Below are 20,158 nucleotides of genomic sequence, written 5' to 3' on the forward strand. Positions count from 1 at the left end.
TATAACCAATACATACATACGAGAACATTTGTGTGTTTACAAATGTAGTGTTTCGTAGTTATGATATACGACTTGTGTATGGGGGCACAAAATTGCTCACAATAATATTTATGGGGGATGCTGGTTTTGGTGTATAGTTTTAGAATAGTTCAGCGCGATTGGAGGTTAAGCGCCCGAAAGCGAAATTATACTGATTTCCATGGCAACTCTAGGTGCCAGAAGACTCTAAGGTGCCAGAACTGAAAATTGTAAAATGTGTAAAAGAGGAAACCAACTGGAAATGTGTAAATAAATAAGAAGGATCTCGTGCGAATTGTATAAGCCATCTACACTTAAGTAAATAAAGCACTTCACACTTTTTATTTCGCGGTTGTAACTTTTGTGTTTAGTATTAAGGCTAAATAAAGGCATGCAGCTCGCTTGCAGGAGGAACATCATAGTGCAAAGAATTCGAGACAAGCGCCTTGAAAATTTTCAATTTTCCACCTGAATGCCTCCGGTAGTAAATATAAAAACACATTTTCACCAAATGTCATACATACGTACATATATCGCCAAGCTTTTTTTACACATAATTATAAATCGTCCAATAGTGTGATTAATTTAGTGCCACCTTATATTTATATAATTGGCCCTTACACCTTTTGTTTGAGTGTTTGGATTTTTTTCATCGCAGAAACACTATCGGATATTTAATGTTTCCTAACCGCCATTAAACAATACTTTTTCTTTCATTTGGTGTTTCATGGCTACAGTGGCGAGTATTATTGTAAAATGTGTTGCAGTGCCTACAATAAAATTTTGATAACGCGTAATCCAGTCATAAAAATGTTCAGATTGTTAATTTCCTTTTCTGCCTTCTATCGACCAAAAATGGGCACCCGAAGTGCCAGACACGCACCAACCCATTCGGCTACGGTGGCCGGTATATAGCAGTATTAGCGTAAAAAAAAAATTAGTAAATTTTAATTTCGTGCGCTGATTGCGTAAAGCAAAAAAAGTTCTTAGTACATATAAGTTAAGTGAAGTAAAAATTTCTGATCACTTCATACTAAATATCTTTAGTGACCCAAAGCCCACGAAGTATGCGTGTCATAATGTGCGGACATTTAAAGGTGCTATTTTCCTTCAAAACAAGTTATTTGACAGTTTCCCGTTTAGTCAAAGTGGTATTGAGTGTTGCAGGGTCCCTTTTTGCAAGTAAAAGAGAGAAAATTCAATACATTCTTTAGTACTTCTACGACTAAAGTGAAAAGTCGGAGCAGGGGGACAAAGAAGTCGTACACTTGAAGGGCCCAATAAACTATAAAAAAAAAAAAGCAAAGCAGTAGCATCTAAGCATTAAAAAGAAAAAAAGTGATCCTAATTAAGTTAATTTAAACGCCGGAATGAAGAGGAAGCTCGCTTCATAAGATATGTAGACTTTTCGCACTCAATAAAAACCATTCACGAGTGATTTACCCAATTTCAGTGCGGTACTGTCTTCAGAAGTTTCCTTGAATGACTTGTCACGATATGATGTTAAAGAATCAGTGAGTGAAAGTGCACGAACTTAAACAGAATACAGTTTACCGCCTTTACCCACAATCCAAATACAATGCAATATTTTGATGACTTCAAAGTTTCGTTATCGAGAATGAAATATGGATCCCAATTCACGAAGAACTAAGGAACAATGAAAAAATGGATTACCCGCGCAAAATCAATGCACAAGTTGGTCTGTCAGTGACCAAGACATATATATTTTAATATGCAGAAAGAAAATAATATTAATATAAAGAAAAAAATATCATATTGGGCAAGAATAGAGTTCACCAAAACAGCGAACCTTTGCATAAGTCGCAGTTGCAATGGCAAAGTTGCATGAATTACAAATTACTTCCTCCTCCAGTTTATTGTACACAATTAGGCCCTGTGGCTGTTTTGAGCTATTCACTGGTATGTCAAATGTTCCCAGCTTTTATCTATTGTCGTAAATTTTTCTAAAAATTGCTTTATTTGAATGCTTCAGTATAATCAGAAAAAAACTGAACAATTTTCAAAAAAATGTACAATATTAGGTGCGGAACTAAATTCCCACTGTTTGTCAATAGTTACTGCCAGCAGTGTGTGCTAGTCGATTCTAACATAACCTAAACGTCACAAACCAAGCCTAGACATATGGTAAACAAACTGCTTCAACACATTAGTGATTTTGTTTTGGTATCATATATATTTTTGGTTTTGTGAAAATGTCGGATTTTGTGCCGAATAACCGTCATTTGCGGGAAGTGTTAATTTTCCTCTTTCATTCGAAAAAAACGGCGGCTGAAACGCATCGAGAGCAACAAAAAGTTTATGGAGATGCTGCTTTAAGTGAGACAACGTGCCGAGATTGGTTCCGTCGCTCCGATTTTCGCCTGTGAACAACTAGTCCAGCTGCAAAAAAGGAAGGGTTTTCTTCATCGCATTGTGACGAGTGATGAAAAATGGATTCATTACAGTAATCCAAAGAAAAAAAGTCATGGGGACTGCCCAGTCATGCCCGGGTCAAAAAATGACTTGATCCGTGGAGAGCCTCAAAAGAAGAACAGTTTTACCGCGAAGGTATACGAGATCTCCCAGAAAGATGGGACAAAGTAGCAGCCAGCGATGGGCAATGCTTTTAATGATTCACTTGTAACCATTTTTTCAGAATAAAGTTGTATTTTCATCAAAAAACAGCGAGAACTTAATTGCGCACCTGATATTAATTTTTAGGTTTATTCAATGTTGAAAGTTTTGGTATAAGGCATTTTAAAGTTAAATATTTTCTGCTATTTTTAACATTTGAATAACATCTTTTTTTATTATTAAGAATAAAATTACTTTTTAAAAAATTGTTTCCTCTTTTAATTAAATTTTTGTATCCCTAACTTTTGAGAAAAAACATTTTTTTTTGCTATTTTAAAAAATATTCACCTCAGATTTTTTTATTAATAACAGAGGTCATGCTCAATAATGCCTCAAAGTTTCCCAGTAAGATAACTTTTCAAGTTATATTATATTTAAATACATACAGCGAACAAACGAAAGATTAGTGCAAAATACTGCATTCGTATTCGAATATTATGCAAATAATTTTGGAAGGGATTGTCTAGGCCCGAATTAAACTTTTTTTATTATATGAAAACACACCTTTGAAAAATTCCTAAAAACTTTAAAAACAAAAAAATATATGAATTCGAATTCGGTTTCGCATCTTTTTATTATAGTTCTAATCAGCGGTAATACACCATGGCAAGTACGTAGAGACGCATATAAAAAAATAATTAAATTGGAGATAGACAATCTATTCTAAAATCATTTACGAAGATTTAAAAACGAATTATTCAAATTAGCCGGAAATAAAATCTTAATTGAAAATAATCCCCATTGTGAGTCGTTACTTACATTAGTGGGCAGATGCATCGAATTTTTCTCTGATTTGCAGTACGTATATGAGTATAGCTTATAAAGTTATGAGAATCTTACTATGCAACTTTCAATGATTACAGAGCGTAGTCTCTGCTATTAATGAAAGCAATGTTACGGACATGCTTTTCAAAACTGCCAAACAATTTTTTTTTAATTTTGAACAAAAAAATATACTAAAACCACGGATATTTTTCTTAAGTATATATTGTTCTAAAAAAAAAACTATTTTTAAAAATGTTCGAAACAACAGAAGATATTTATATAAAATTTTTGATGTTGGAAAAATAAAACAAAACAAAGACAAACCTAACCATTGAAATAAATTTCAAAAAAGGTTAAAAATGAGCAGACAGCTATAAAACATTTAGTGCTCTCCAAGATGTAGCCCTCAATATGCTGATATCTGATCAGTCAGTGGTTAGGGAAATCTCACAAACAACCGATTGCGAACTTTTTTCTGATATACTTTGTTTGTTTGTTGGGTACCTAGACCTCAAAGTTTCACAGTTTTAGCTGTCTAAATGAAGAAATTACATTGAAAACCTCCACATCTGAAGAATCATGTGATCTTTCTTACCAGATATCGTGGAAAAAGTTTAGGTCGTCGATTTCTGGCACATGGAGTTTTTGTCTGAGAGAGAAGAAAAGCGTGAAAAATATAATAAACTAATTAAAATTACAGGGATTTTTTTGTCCTTTCAAGATTCAATTTTGGCCAAAGCACTTTGCAAGCCCTACAGTTAGTACGGCTCTTATTGGTTTACGCGATTTTTTTTTGCCTGTTCACTCTTCTCGGGAGCATAGGGCCTCGACAAGACTCTTGTATTTGAGTTCTGACAGGGTAGGTATTAAGCCTGCCGCTGGAAACGCCCGCCTGTCGTTGCTTAGGAACAACGCCTTCTTACTGCTTGAAGCGCCATCTGTGTTTCACATTTTTCTGCCAGAAGGATCGCACAGATGGTTGAGGACTTCGCTAAATTTGGTGTGTCTACGCTATTACCGCGGTCGCTCGCTTCCTCTTGCTGGCGCCACTCATGCTATGTGTAACTATGTGTTGGTGTTTTGCTTGTTTTAGCAGCCATAATGCAAATAATGCGCTGACTATTGTGCGGGAGTAGGGACAGGAAGGATAATTTTTTGGGTTAGAGGAATGAGATTTTTTTTTAGGAAAAGTAGGTAAATTAGGAAAAGTGCGAGGACCATGCTTTGCAACCTCTGAGATGGCAGGCTAGTGCACTTACGCTAGACTACCGAGACCGCATATTCTGCATACTTCCGCGACTACGCTCAAGTCAACCGCAGTGTACAGTTCATTTAGAGGATTGCTTATGTTCTCTACAACTCGTTGAAGTTTAAGCTCAGAAAGCTGGAAAGGCTCATGCTTCAGGACTCAGCTTAGAAGACGTCGGTCTGGAAGTCTAAAGAAGCAATTTCAGAATAATTTTTCCGAGCAAACTCTCAATCTAGTAGCATTCTCCATCTTTGAATCGTCAGTATAAATATGGTGACCACTATCGCCTCTTTTGACTCTGGTCTGCGAATTGTTTTTGTCTCTGTTCTGCCAATCGTTTCGTATTTTATAGTTTTCATTCAGATCTATTTTGGGAATTAGATAGTCTGTTTTCCGTGTTTCTTGCAAGTGTCCCACAGGTCAGAGAACTGATGCATGACCGTGCGTATTTTCTTTTAATAAAACCTGCTATAGCCATCACTATTAAAGCGAATACACACGAGGAAGAACTGCGAGTCAATGGCTCCGCATATAATGGCTGCTTTGTAGCAGTGCCCGGATAAGGAGAGAACACGTTATTGGCGAATTCTCGGGCTTTGTAGGACTTGAGCATTTGCTAGCTCTAAACATAGCTCTCTCACAATGAAAATTTTGCGCAATCTTATTTTTTATTAAGCTGAACCAAATAAAGGAATTATTGTTATTTTAATTTCAAAATATACTTAAGTGGTATAGCTGTAAGTGCAAAATAATGACATTTGGCCCAGTTTCTATGAAATAATTTACTTTTGTGGCGGCTAAAAACGTACTTTATTTTTTGTTTTAATAAATCCTTCACATGTAAGTGCAAATGGTGTTTCACTAGTGCCGGCCACTTACCCGTACTAAGTATGTATATATGTGCGTAAATTATTTATATTTATGCTTCTGTGAGTGTTGTGCTGTTTTTGTTCATGAGCGACGAACCGACGCGTATCTACACACACACATGACTAGTGTATTTAAATAGTACTTTTGTGTCACTTACGTTGTAGTATTTCCGCTTGCCGGTATCCTCGTGATGAAGTTTGCATGGAAATAGTCAACTGAACACTCAGCACTGCAAAAAGAGAAAAAAATAAAAAGAAAAGGTTATAATTAAAATGAAATAGCTTGCATTTAGGGTGCAACCGAGATAATAAAAATACGTATGCGCACCTATACTCATACCACAAATTTGTATTCATGCAAACGTAGCTACCTACATGCAAACTTCTCATATAATTCAAAGTCTCTGGGCGCATTCTAAATATACAAATGAGTTTTTATACTTTTAATAAACGAAAGAGGTGTAATAACATTTCAAAAAGTTGTTATCTCATTCATTACCGTTACATTGTGACACTGAAAAGAATCAGCCAGGTATACCGCACTCATACATATACATACATATGTGTATGTGTGAGTACAATGATATACTAATATACGAGTCTTTGCTTTCCGTTGGGAATGGAAGATTGCTTCTGCACTTCATTTGCATATAATTCTATTCTTTCCGTAGTTATAAAAAAATTAATAAATGTGCATTTATATGAAGCTATCGTTAGTTTATAAAGAATATACATAAAAATTAAAAATTTCGGAAGAGTGCTAAAAGGCTTTAAATAAAATTAAAAATTTGTATTTGATAGTTTTCCAGAGGCCTCTGATTTTTTCAAGCTGGTTATATAATGTCACCGGGGCCCGAAACATGGTGGCCTGCAGCACCAGATTCCAGCATAGGAAGATGCGCCAAGCTACCTGACTGTCTCCTGATCGAAAAACGCGAAACCAAATCGATCATGTTGTGATAGATGGAAGACACGCTTCTAGTGTGTTAGATGTACGTACGATGCGAGGACCCAACATCGACTCGGATCATTACCTCGTTGCAGCCAAACGAAGTACCTCCTGTCTTCAAACAGTCGGCGCACTCGCGTATCGCGCAAATAAAAACGGTCGCGGAAAAGTACTGCCGTACAGCACAGAAAGTAAAGGTTTATGTCATTAAATCTGAAGATAAGACGTTAAAAATTCAAATAACTGATACTTGCAAATGCAAGTAAAAATGAGAGTAAAACGCATTCGTGTGATAGCTGGTTCTATGATAGCGCAGCAATCCGGACTGTTAACGGGATATCAAGGACTGCTAATTCCTTTCTGTATAGACTGTATAATGAATATCTGCGTATACTAAAGCACCGAGGTTCACTCACAGATTTTTCTATTATTTGCTTCTTGTTTAAATTTGATAATTTTTTAATGAAAATATAAATCATTCTCCTACAAAAACCATATACGAGTGCACCAGAGTTTCAAACTTCGTGCAAATTAATAATTTTGAATCAGAATTTGAGATAAATTTGGAGGAAGCAATTTTATAACCGAGTGAATTTTGTTGCAATAAAGTGCAAGGATGAAGTGGCTCCAAAAGCGTGTTGATTTTTGACATTTCTTTTTTTTTTGTTTTCTTGGCGAGCTTGTCAATTTTCGCCATATAACGAAGGCTCGATATTTTGTTTAACACATTATTAAGACTTCTCTCTAAAACTCTAAAACAAATTGCACGGAAATCTACGCTTAATCAACATTAAATTTTTGTACTTTCAAGCGAAATATGGTTGTGGCGCAGTAAGGCATGAAATATTTCTATGAGCAGACACATTATACGTATGTTTATCTAGCCGAATCAATTAAAATAAATATGTATAAACATATAAAAACTGTATCAGGAAATTCGTCTACTGACCAAAAAAGTAAGCGCAGAATGACTGCGAAGGTTATAATAACTTCAGAGGCTACTGCCCATAAAAATATGGCTTATGGTAAATTGTGGTATAACCGCATTCCATGAACAGCCTTCAAAAAACCATAGAGAGAAAGGTTCAAAAACATACATATATAATATTAGATTGAGAAAAAAATAAATCCTTTATTTTTGCATACCATTTTTGCGCAAATGGTTCAGAACTATTTTACGATCGATGTTCAGCTCCTGGGCGATAATACGACTACTAGCATGCCCATTAACCTCGACTATTCTTGCGTTTTTATAGACATTTTCGACCTTTTATTTAACATCAAAAATGCCTGAGCGGAAAACAAAAAACAGCAAACGATTTTTTTTAGTGTAAAATGTCACTTTGGCAACGAGCATAAACTTTGAATTATTTGATCGATCACTTCAACCATCTACCGAGGAAGTAATGCGTGTTTTCCGCCCAACTAATATATTAAGATGGTTCAATTTGTATGGAACGATTTTTCTTAGCATCACTCTTAACAAATACAGATTCACATAAAATTCCAAGAAAAAAAAAATCCATTGGAGTATAAATATATAGTCAATTTCGATCCCCCAAATTTTAAATAATATTTTAATTAATACAAAAATTGGGAGTCAGTAATGGCTAATGGAGATAGAGACCAGAAAAGATACACCTTCTGGTGAATGTAAAAAGGATGTAAAATTAAAATGACTATATCCGCTGTTACTAAAAAAAATATATGATTAGAAAAACTGTTAGAAATAAATTTTTGAAGTATTGTACAATTTATTTGCTTTTGTTTTTTTTTTTCAATTTTTAGTCTGATTTACTTAAAAAAATGCATACTTTACTATACACTATCTGATATCAAACGAAAAGCTGATGACCGAGTGACGTGAAGGCATGTTGTAACGGAAGCAATGGTTCACCTCGAACTATGATGCTATGATGATGATTACTATGCACTCTTCCTAATACAATAATAGAAAATTTGCTTTGCAGCGCCGTCATGGGGTTCATCGTACTAAGAAATGCGGAACCAATACAAACGAAATATTATTGGAAAGAATTTTTGTATTATAATTTGGAAGAAAATTTCATGGCATTTACTTTTTGAATACGATATCCAGCATACATATGTCCACCACGGCTGCGAGTTACGTTGTCCATTCGATCAGTCCAATTTTTGACTACTTTTTGCATTAAATTTGAATAAAAATCTAAATGAGCCCAGCTAGCAAGAATGAGATACAATCAATGGTCTATTGGTTTCAATTCTGACATGACCTTTATTTTATATATTTTATAATTTTCCACGCAGTCGAAGCACAAACGCCGAGAAGTTCAGAATGATGACCAGTCGACATTTCGGTGTCTTCTTTAGCACTTCACTCAATGAACTTCTAAGGACCGATGAAGCCGCCAGCCTTCTATGGACTCTGCGAACAGATTATTTTTTTCAAAGAAAATTTTCACAGTCCACCCCGTTTCAAAATTATAAAAAATTAAAAAAATTATATCATTTTTATTGCTATAAAGCTGGTAGAATTTCTTTGTATTTTCTCTACTTCCTGAATAAGAAAGAAGTTACGCTTTCCTAGGCCATAAAACGGCTCTGGGCCTATAAAAGGAGATACCGCCACTCTCTTGGCTTATTCATATGCCATTTCGTTCCCAGTAATTTCTATGTTCCCTGGGTAACACTGCAACTGTCTTCTGAGGTCAAATATTTAGGAGTAATCTTAAAGAGTAAGCTTACCTGGAAGAAGCACGTTCAGCAGAAGGTCTCTCGAGCACCAAAAGTTTTCTGGCAGTGTAAGAGAACCTTTGGCAAGATATGGGGTCTAAGACCGGCGATGGTATACTGGCTGTATATTACCCTGATTAGACCCATTATTACATACGCCTCTGTAGTATGGTGGAATGCCACAATGGTTAATTCCAGAGTAAAACCCCTAAACAGGCTACAGAGAAGTGTGTGCTTGGGTATCACAGGTGACATGAGTACGACATCTGGTGATGCCCTTAATGCCATTCTGAGCTTGCAATCTCTAGATCTTCAAATCCGAAAGGAAGCAATGAGGGCGGCGTACAGGCTCAAGTTAAACGGAGTCTGGGGAAATGAAGTAAGCACTGGGCACTGTCAGATATACCACCAGTTGTCGGAGCGGTGCACACTGTTTTCGATGCTGGTGAACAATCGGGTGCCTGTCGTTAGCTTCGGTAAGAAGTATGATGTTTTGATCCCAGATAGAGATCAATGGTTAAGTCCAGAGAATATATTAACGGGATATCAGCACACTTTCTACACCGACGGATCCAAAACCAGTGATGGAAGCGGATGTGGATGGTACTCCGACGAAGACACTAAGTACTCCTATGCCAGAGGATAGATAGCCACGGTATTCCTTACGGAAGTCTATGCCATCTTGAATGTGGCGTACTGGCTAATTGAGAAAAAGTGGCGGGGTAGCAGTATTGAAGTTTGTAATGACAGTAAAGCTGCACTGAAAGCCCTTGCTAAGACATTCTGCTCTTTGAAGTTAGTCAGTGAACGTAAGACAAAGCTGAACAGTGTTGTAAAACACAACAAAGTTAGGCTTATTTGGATGCCTGCACCTTGTGGTATTACAGGGAACGATTTAGCTGATAAACTGGCTAATGAAGGCTCTGCAAGTATGCCACTAGGCCCTGAACCCTTTCTGGGTGCCAATTCTGCATCGATTTAATCGATGAGGTCTACCCATAGAGGACGTTGGTCTGGGTTGAACTCGTGCAGAGTAACCAAGTGCTTTGTGAAAGAACCAACAAGGAAAACAGCGACTTTTTTCCTAAAAAAAGTAGAAAAGACCTGAGAGTACTGGTGAGTGTAATCACAGGGCACATCGTTTGCGGTCAGCATATGGCTATCAAGGGGGTCGTAGGCAGCCCGATAAGCCTATCCTGTCTTGAGAATGACGACACTACAGAGCATTTTCTCTGTAGCTGTCCGGTGTTTTCCAGAATCAGACTTAGGATATTGGGTGACGATATACTGAGTATGGATAAAGTTCATACTCTACCTCTTCCGGATCTCTTAAAATTCATAAATGAATCCAAGAGATTTGTGGAAGAGTGACTTCAAACTAATTTAGCCATCTTACCATCCACTTTTTATCTTTCCTATCTTAATTCTTTCTACTGATATCTATCCGGGTGCAGTACAATGGTCTACTGACTGAGTGCTTGGACTTGTCCAACCCCCTACAAATCTAAACTAATCCAATCTGTCCTGAAACGCAATTTGTAGGGTACATACCTGGTTCTACTTTTTTAAGATATTTAGTTTTTCAAGACACATCAGCATCAGTTATAATGTAAAAATACCAGTTTTGGCAATTTATATATTCATTTTTTATTTACCATTATTTTCTTTTAAAAATGCTGCTCATTCCTAAATAAAAATCATGTTAGTAAAAGTTTCAAACTCTGTGCAAGACTTATAAAAATTACACATTTTTTAATAAGAATTTAAAAAGAAAATGTTGTACATTCGTTGTATGAGGAAAACGAGTAACGCCCTCCTGCAAAATATAATATCAAAACTTACGAGAGCAATGAATAAGGTTCGGTACAAAGAGTAAGACATTTTTCTGAAACTTGGACTTATGTGTTCTTTGTTGCAGAGTGAAATATATCTTTATAAGAAAATTAACTAAAATTAGTGCGGTGACCTTATGGTTATGTCACTCACTAAGGACCTCAAGCGAAATGCAGTCGTTTTCGTTTTGCTATCAAATTGAATTTCTTTTTGAACATCCATTTCCAGTTATCACAACAATTTGTTGTTGTAGTAGCGTCAACGACACTGCGCAAGCAAATTACGAAATTTAATACATTGCGATTCAGTAAGAGAAGTGGAAAAAGAAGATACATCTATGTAATATTGTGTACTTAAGGAAGTAATCGAATGCTGTCACTTGACAGAAAATAGAAAAATTCACAAACGCAGTTCCCAAACGGCGCTGACGATTGAATTGTTGGCAAAATAGTAAAATGTGCGCGCATAGCTGTTGCAAAAACAAAAACACAAAAATAAAAAAGTGCATGCATTAGAATTTTAAATAAAACCACCAGATACGACCTCACTCAGTGAAACCTAAACTGCGCGACTAGAAAATTGAAAAAGAAATAGATTAAAAAAAAAAATAATAAAAATAAAAGCAAACAAACCGTTAACCTTATCTACAACTGCAACTGAAGATTTATACTTATATTTCCACGTACTTAATCAGCAACGATAAAATGAAAACAAGCAGTACCGACTGTTAGTGAATGCATAATGGCACAAGCTTAAATTGTTGCATGCAAACAGGCGCATGCACTTGAATACTTTCAAAACGAAAGCACTATGTTGTGCATGGGTGCATCATATGTGCTTATCCAATGCATACATACATACATACATGTATATGTTGCGCAAATAAATACCAGTTAGTTGTAGCAGCAGATATTGCGAGTGCTGAGTGTATGCAGTTGAGCAGTTCAGTTTCAATTGAGCATTGTGGCCTTTGTTTCCCTCTCGTTATGCTATTTTATCTTGCTTACTATTTGTGTTTATTGTTTTGTCAGTAGTAGATTTGTTTCAGTGGCAAAGCAAAACATTAAAAAAAAACAACTTGAAACATTTCAAAAGAACTGCATGCAAGAATCATTCGTTAGCGGGCCCATTGGAATACGGAGAAAAATATATAAATTTGTATCTGGTAAGTGCATGTGTTGCTAACTATTCGAGGATCCCCCTTTTAGTATATACAAACAATAGTGGGCTACGCTGTTTAAGAGCACATACTAGGGCGGTTGGAAAGCTAAGGAATTTGTAAAGAACATACAAATTAAAGAAACATTCTTCTAGTAAAATCTCCTTTTATTTTGTTACCTGCTCTTTGCTTTTTAAAATAACACCGCTTTGCGCAGACGAATGCCTCAGAAGCTGCGTTAGTTTTTGTTTATATAATAATTTTATAGTTATCTAAACTTTTATAAAATAAAATATGATAAAATAAAAAAAAAGCAATTTTCGTAATTCAAAAATGTTAGTTTTTTTTTGTAATGCTACACAAGCTGGATAACAATTTATTTAAACACATTTGAACATAAAATTAATTTTTTGCGTTTATGCTTAGAGCTGTGGCCTAAAATACGGAAGACCGTTTCCTCCACTCCCACTCCATACCCAATTCACTCCGTTTGAGATTTTTTCCAATAAAATCACTTTCCTGGTTTCCATATTAAGTTTTATTTTATAAATTTAAAATGTTTTCAATCTACACGGTCCAGCATTCGAAGCGTAACCAGTTAAAGAGGCCATCAATTTAGTTTGGAAAATTACTTTTATTTAATTCAAAGTAAAAAATATGTGAAAATAATACAAAATTAAGAATAAATTTACTTTTGCTTTTGTCTTTTGCCTTGATTATGGTCTTGAGACGGTCCAGAAATGAGTTGCAAGCTGCGCGAAGGTGATTTGTAAGTATTTTGACCCACCCGCGGACAATGGCTTTTTTCATTGCCTCAAACTAGTGAATCTTTTAGTTCGGACTTTGCTTTCCGAAATGGCACAACGAGAATAATCGATCGGCCAAGCGAAACAACTACTTCACTCTCTCAAGTCTGACTGACCGGCGGATGCTACAGTCAGATATTTACAGTTCTTTCGTTATTTGATTGGTCCATCGTCCGGGATTTCGCTCAAGTCGCTTCTTCATTTTTGAACCATTTCACGTGACGTTGCAGTCTTTTGATGATTTCATGGCAGAAATGTACTCCGAGGTTTGCCATTGCCTGCCGCGGGGAAAAAAATTTTTTTTTATCATTTTGGGGTTTCATGTACTACTCAATTTCGAGAGGTAGTCATGTACCAAGCCATTTGAATAAAGAGCTGTGCGGCGAACCCTTTTAACTTCAACATAATAATAGCATATAAAATAAAAAAATTTTATATGAATCACCTCAATTTCGCAAATAAAAAACTATTTTAAATGTATGAAAAATATATCAAAATAATGTAATAGTTCTCTCTAAGCCATTGGAATAACACAGCCAGAAACTTCGTAAGGTATACAGTTTCACCTGTTTATTCTCTTGTGATGAAAAGTTACATGATAAAAATTGAGTGGTTAATTGAAAAGCTTAGTAAACTGAGAAGGAAACACCTTAGATATCTAATTTCCAAACTTGAAATATTTCCTGGCTGAAGGGTACCGTGCGAAACTAAGGTGCGCAACCAAGACTTTTTTCGAGGCGGGAATTTTAAAAAATGCTTTAAAAAAGTGAAACAATAATATTAATTGTTAGAAAGTATAAACGCTGGCGGAGGAACGAAAAGGTATTTGCAGTATGTTGATTATGAGAGCAACACAGTTAAATCACGTTATGCATTGCAAAACTTCATCGGAGGCTTGGAATAAGCTGAAAGAAGTTTTTCTGCCACAAGGACCTGCGCGAAAAATTATGCTTATTAAGAAATTTATTTATCTTCGTTAGTCTGAAGACGGGACCATAAGGGACCAGAAGCAACTAAAAAAGACGCATTAGTTCCTGATACTTAAAATTCTTTTTCTCTCAAGGTTGCCTAAGTCGTTTGACAATTTTGTTGTGGCGATGGAAACGCGTGGCAAATTGCCTTCTCTCAATGCACTGGAAGTCAAGTAGGGTGAAAGGAAGCTGGAAAACAGCGAATATCAAGACGATGGTGAGTATACAATTAAACGCTTGTAGCAAAAACAGTGAAAAGAAAAAATGTAGCCAAGGTAGATATAACGAACTTTTCCTGCATTTTGGTCTTTCGCCGAGATTCGAAGCAACGTTCTCTCGCCCCTCGGCAGACAATGGCAAGCCTCCGAATGTATTTCTGCCATGAAAAAGCTTCTCAAAAAATATCTGCCGTTCGGAATCGGCTTGAAACTGTAGGTCCCTCCATTTGTGGAACAACATCAAGACGCAGACCAGGAGGAGGAGCTCGGCCAAACACACAAAAAGGGTGTACGCGCCAATTATATATAATATATATACATATAGATATAACGAAGTTGGTAATATAAGTGCCGCCGGACGGAATTCGGCGAACGCAAGTTCGAAAATCCGTGAAACACCAAAATTAAGAAAACGTTTTTTTCTAAAGCGGTCGCCCCTCCGCTGGCTATGGCAAACCTACGAGTATATTTCTACCTGCCTCATAAAAAGAATATCTGCCGTTCGGAGTCGCCTTAAAATTGTAGGTCTCTCCACTTCTGAAACAGGATTAAGACGCACGATTCAAATAGGCGGAGGAGCTAGGAGAAACAGCCAATAAAGCGTATATGAGCCAATTACCTAAAGTATATTCTTATATATAAAAAAATTTAGATCTTTTTGCTTTATTTCAACGATGAAATCAACAAATAAACTATACATATTCTTACGCAGATGGTTCCAAATAGTTTTGTTTTTTAATTATAGACCACCATTTTGAGTGGGAAATATTTGAAATACGTCTAAACCTAAACGACTGTCATTCACTGCGCAAAGATGGCCTAATTGGTGATCAGAGTGTTAAGGTTTCTTTGCGAGGGGAACAAAGTAATCGTACTCTAGGATATGCGTAGAGTAGCGTCAAAGTTAACGGTGTTTGCAAATGAGAAATTTGCAAACCTTGAGTTGAGTATATTTCTGCATTTTTTTAGGATATTTTCTAACATTTCAAGTCACTAATAGTACCTAATTTTTGTGAAAGTCATACGAATTCAAATACTATACCGTAAGTAATTTAAAAAAGAAAGAAAAAGAAAGATTGTAAACGGTATTTAAATTTTATTTAAAACAGCGAATGTAAAAAATAAATTTTTCCGCTTTCTCTCCAAAAAATAGTTGATTATACTGTATGTGGAGAATTAAATAACTAACAAGTTTTCGTTTATCAAGCGCTGATTGAGATAGTAAAATAGTGCGCTTCCTAGCTCTGTAGTGTGAATGCAACCTTATTTTCTTAGGAATACTGCCAAAGATCTTATGGCCATACTCAGCTGTTGAACAATTTCGTAGGCATTTCATGTGAGATTGCACCACTGTTAGTTGCTTAAATGGTCAGTGAGATCAAATAGGTGCAAGTCAGTAGACTTGCCTTCAAAAAATTGTAGATTGAGTCAGCATAAAAACAAAGTGTACCTCACATATTGATAAGTTTTCACAATTTATTTATTTATTTCGTAATTTCATTTATTTTTTTATAATAATATAGTTCATACTATAATAACTACCATATGAAATAAAGTTTCGAACTTTACATAAAATTTTCAAAAACTCGCAAGTTTTCTTCGAAATTTCAAACTTTTTACCCAGAACCTTTAGAAGAATTTCGGGTACGCAATTTTATAGATCATTGAATTTTGCTATAATAAAGTGCAAATTGTACGTAAATTAAAAATCTCACTGATTTTCAAAGTTTTTTTCGGACGAGGTTTTGTGCATTTTTCCCATTTAACGCCAACTCCACATTTATTTTGCATGGCAGAAATCAGCTGAAAAAATTGCCAAAAACCGACGCGGTTTTTGAACCACTTGAAATTTGTACTTGAAAAATTCTATGATCTATAAAAGTGCACACCCGAAAATTTTTCGAAAAGTCTGAATAAACTTTGCTTTATAAGCTGGTTGTTGTAGTGTGAGCTATATTTTTATAAAAAAATAATTGAAATTACAAAATATAAAGTTCACGGCGTTTTTATATTGTCTCTTATTTTAAAACGATTTGTTTGCTGCTTGTGAATGGGTAAGTATTCATTGGATAGAACTCTTTCTGCTCTACAAAATTATTATATGTTAATTGTATTTTTGAGTTATTTAATTTTTTATTAGTTTTGAGCTTTAGAAATGAAATACCCAGGAGAAAAAAGTCAACATTTTTGACACCTGCTCTTCTGTGCTTTTCATCGAGGTCAAAAAGCTGCCAAAGCAGTCCGGGGCATTTGTGACGTGAATGGGGAAGGTATCACAGTCGAGTCTACAGCACGGAAATGATTTGCAGATGGCACGTGCCGCAACGGAAGGCTTTCTAAATTCGATGAAGAACGTCTCAGATCACTTTTGAAGGAGAAAGTTCGCCAAACCAGTCGTGAATTGGCGGAAAAACTGAACTGCAATCATAAAACTACTGTCAATCGCATTCATTCAATGGCATTTACTAATTGGCATCCTGGGTGTATCACGAGCTCAACGAAAAACACAAAGAGAGTCGCCTGCTAATTGCTTCTCGCCCGCCATCGAGCAACACGCGGCCATAAACAGCACATTTTGTACCGAATCGTCACGAGAGATGAGAAATGGTGCCCATGCATCAATACGAAGCAAAGAAAGGAGTGTGTGGCCCCAGGAGTTACTCTAAAGCCGAGAGTCAAGCCGGATCTTCATTCAAAAAAGGTCATGATATGTGTTTGGTGGGACTGGGAGTGAATGGTGCGCTGAAAAATGCTCGAAAATAATGTCACGGTAAAAAATGGGCTCCACATTGCCCAGCTACACCTCGTGAATGAGTCTATTGAACTGAAAAGACCTGATCAACATGGTCAAACCATACTCCCTTACGACAACGTCAAGCCCCTTGTTGCACAAGTCGTCAAAGCCGCACTCCAAGAGCTCAAATGGGTAGTCCTTCAACATCCTTTGTATTCTCCGGACATTGCACTGACAGATTACCATCTTTTCCGGTCCCTTCCAAACCATAAGAAGGGCGTTACCTTCGATAACAAGATCCTTAAAAACTGGCACAATAACTTCTTTGACACCAAACCCTGCGATTTTTGGAAGAACGGCATCAACAAATTGGTTGAGAGTGGGCAGAGATTGTAAACAGCAGCGACGAATATATAATTGATTAACTTATTTATGTAGTTATTGTTTTTAGTTTATATATATATAAAAGTCTTCAGTAAAAACGCTACGAACTTATTTGTCAACCTAATAAGTAAATAAATAATAAAAACTTTGTTATGTACACTTTATTTTGACGCTGACGGTATTTTAAAAGTAGAAGTCATCGACATTTCGCTATGGAGTATAGTTTTTCGGCGCTGTACAGTGTGTTTCTTTTTTGTGATAATGTTCAATTTGGCTTCTATATATCAAATTTCCAGATGTATTGCAGCATATTCGTGTACAAAACTTGCAGAACTCGTCCATAAACTTTATAAAATGTAAGAAAGGGCTGAAAGCAATGAATCATTAAAACTCTTCTTAGTTCACCAAGTGCTATTCTGAGCTAAATTTTATTTTACTATTCCCAACCTTCATGCATGCTGACCCACCTTAATAGCGCTCTATTACAATTAAAATACCATACGAATTTTTTCGCAACGTCAACTTCAACAAAATCCATCGCAACTTTTTAGAAATGTTTTTGGTGTTGCTTTCGCTAAACTTAACAAGCAATCGCCCTCAACTGGTGCAAGTCGTAGCATTTAATTCACTTAAGATGTAATATAGACATATATAAGTATATACTAAGACCCAAATTGAACCCTAATAGAAAAAAAATTACCCAAAAAAAATTATAAAAATGGACGGTGCCACGCCTACTCTTGGGTAAATCTGTGTATTTCGATAACAACTAAATAAAATTCGTTAAACGTATTGTGCACCACATCTGTTAGTTCCAATATAAATATAGGTCTTTGGAATCAAGCAAAAACCACCCCCTCTCTTTATATGTTTACGTTACTATAAATTTGAGTCCATTTTTTTTATGCTGTCTTACCTGTACTTTTAATTATCTGTGATATTATTTGATTCCAGAAATCAAAAGCCAGCCCAGTTAAAACCTCACTGGAATGTGCGTGGGTATAAAAAGTTCAGCCCGGACAGAATTTAGCACTTCCTGGTTTGTTTTATTTTATTCCATTCAAATCGACATGAAATTGCTTTTCTGTTGCAAAATATTACCTGCGTAATGCATCTTTTCTCCGACAGCTTTTGCCTTCACTACAAATTATTTGCCTTAATCGAGTTTGCTTGTCGCCTGTGTTAGAATATCACCAATTCGCTTACGGTTGTTTCATTCTGCCCGTAGTGATTTTAATTTTTAATTTTTTTTACTGATACTAATTGTACGTGCTGTGTTTCGTGTCAGTGCGCCTGAAAGTATGCATTAATTAATTCTGCTCCAATAATTATCAATGTCTCTGCCACAAGCTCCCGCTTTCGTTCTCTCAACGTCTGCCAGTCAGCCTTGGGTTTAGCGCTCGTGCTGAAATTTCACTTTCCCTATGTAACTGTCTAACTGTCTAACTGTATAGCTGACTGGATGGCTGGCTACTGCCTGGCTGTGACTGCATTTCTTCAACTCCTTTTGCTTCGTCACCTGCAACGATTCCACCTACAATTCACAAGCGTAGCTCAGAATTTGATTTTGCCGGTACGGATATCCAACAGCGCTATTTTTATAAGTCAAACACACACATACATACACACACCCATGAGCCCACTCACACTTATTGTATGCTTGTTTACTTCAATATCCACCTTTGTCCTTTTTGTATGCGCTCAATTGATTAAAAAAAGTTACTCACGTTCAGCAATTCGAAATGCTTTGGGATTTTAGATTTTTTTTTTCAGCTTTCTGCTGACATTGTATTTAGTTTTCGCTCACTTTGCTTCGTTGCCTGCATGTGGGGCAATATTTGCCACAATGTGGGTTTTGCTTATAGGTCGGGCGTGTGTAGAGAGCAAGAGCGCTTCACATACACATCAATAGGCACTCGTGCACATATGCATAGATAAATAAATATATCGAGCCCTAACTGCGAAAATAACGTAAACGGCACTTTTCCGAAATTCACTTTTCTGTGCAGAATTTTCTAAAATCTATAAAATATCAGCTGATAAAATATTGCATCGCTCTCGATTTTATGACTCTGAATTTAATAGTAAGCAACACCCCTCCTTTTGAGGATAAGCAATAAAGACAAGACTTTTAGGAATTTATAATCAACTCAACGTAGTTTTTGTCTCAGTACCTGTTTTTTACGTAAAGGATATTACAAAAGTCGCGCCTAGATGTTGTTGTAAAATAAAACACGTATTTTTATCCCATATACAGCTCTTAATAATTACGTCATTGACGTGTCCCCCATTCGCACGTCTACAGGTAAAATTCGCTAAACAGTCTGCTTGACAAATAGGGAAAATTACATAGAAGCTGGTTTTAAAGCTTTATTTTATTATCTCTTTAATTTAATAATTTTGCAGACGGAATCCAATATCCGAAGTCTTATTCTTAAAACTTGAAGTTTGGTTTTAAAAATGCAAAATGGTGAGTCCAATACGGCCGACATAAAAACACGCCTTTAGTTAGCCTCCATAAAATGAAGCTTTCCACGAGGAGGTTACAGTACGAATTTAGACTTCGCTCTTTAATTTTTTTGCTTTTTTCTATTTTTTGCTTTCTTTTAATCAAAATCGGTGCATGTCTACTTTACCTACAAGGTAATTTGATACCTCTCTTTGCACATAAATGGAGTACGAGTCCCACATCACAACACAGCTAAATATCTGGATATGACTTGAGATACCCAACTCGAAAGGAGCAAACATGTAAAAAAGAAAACAAAGAGTTGGAAATTAAATACCAAAACATGATCTGGCTTATGGGGAAGCGAGCCCTCTTTATTCACATACAATAAAGTACTGCTCAATA

At 36.0% G+C, this 20,158-nt stretch overlaps 1 protein-coding gene across 1 annotated transcript in view; it reads right to left on the reverse strand.

Moving 5' to 3' along the window:
• The window catches only part of LOC129241752 (myb-like protein A), a 166,165-nt gene extending 154,199 nt beyond the window's left edge, over window positions 1–11,966 (reverse strand). Inside the window, exons 1-2 of the mRNA XM_054878251.1 lie at window positions 11,898–11,966; window positions 5,694–5,765 (exon numbers count right to left, since the gene is read on the reverse strand). The gene's annotated coding sequence lies outside the window, so the exon portion shown is untranslated. The remainder of the gene's footprint in view (window positions 1–5,693; window positions 5,766–11,897) is intronic.
• Window positions 11,967–20,158: the final 8,192 nt, after the last annotated feature.

Source organism: Anastrepha obliqua, chromosome 3 (assembly GCF_027943255.1).
Source record: "Anastrepha obliqua isolate idAnaObli1 chromosome 3, idAnaObli1_1.0, whole genome shotgun sequence".
In the NCBI taxonomy this organism is placed as follows: domain Eukaryota; kingdom Metazoa; phylum Arthropoda; class Insecta; order Diptera; family Tephritidae; genus Anastrepha; species Anastrepha obliqua.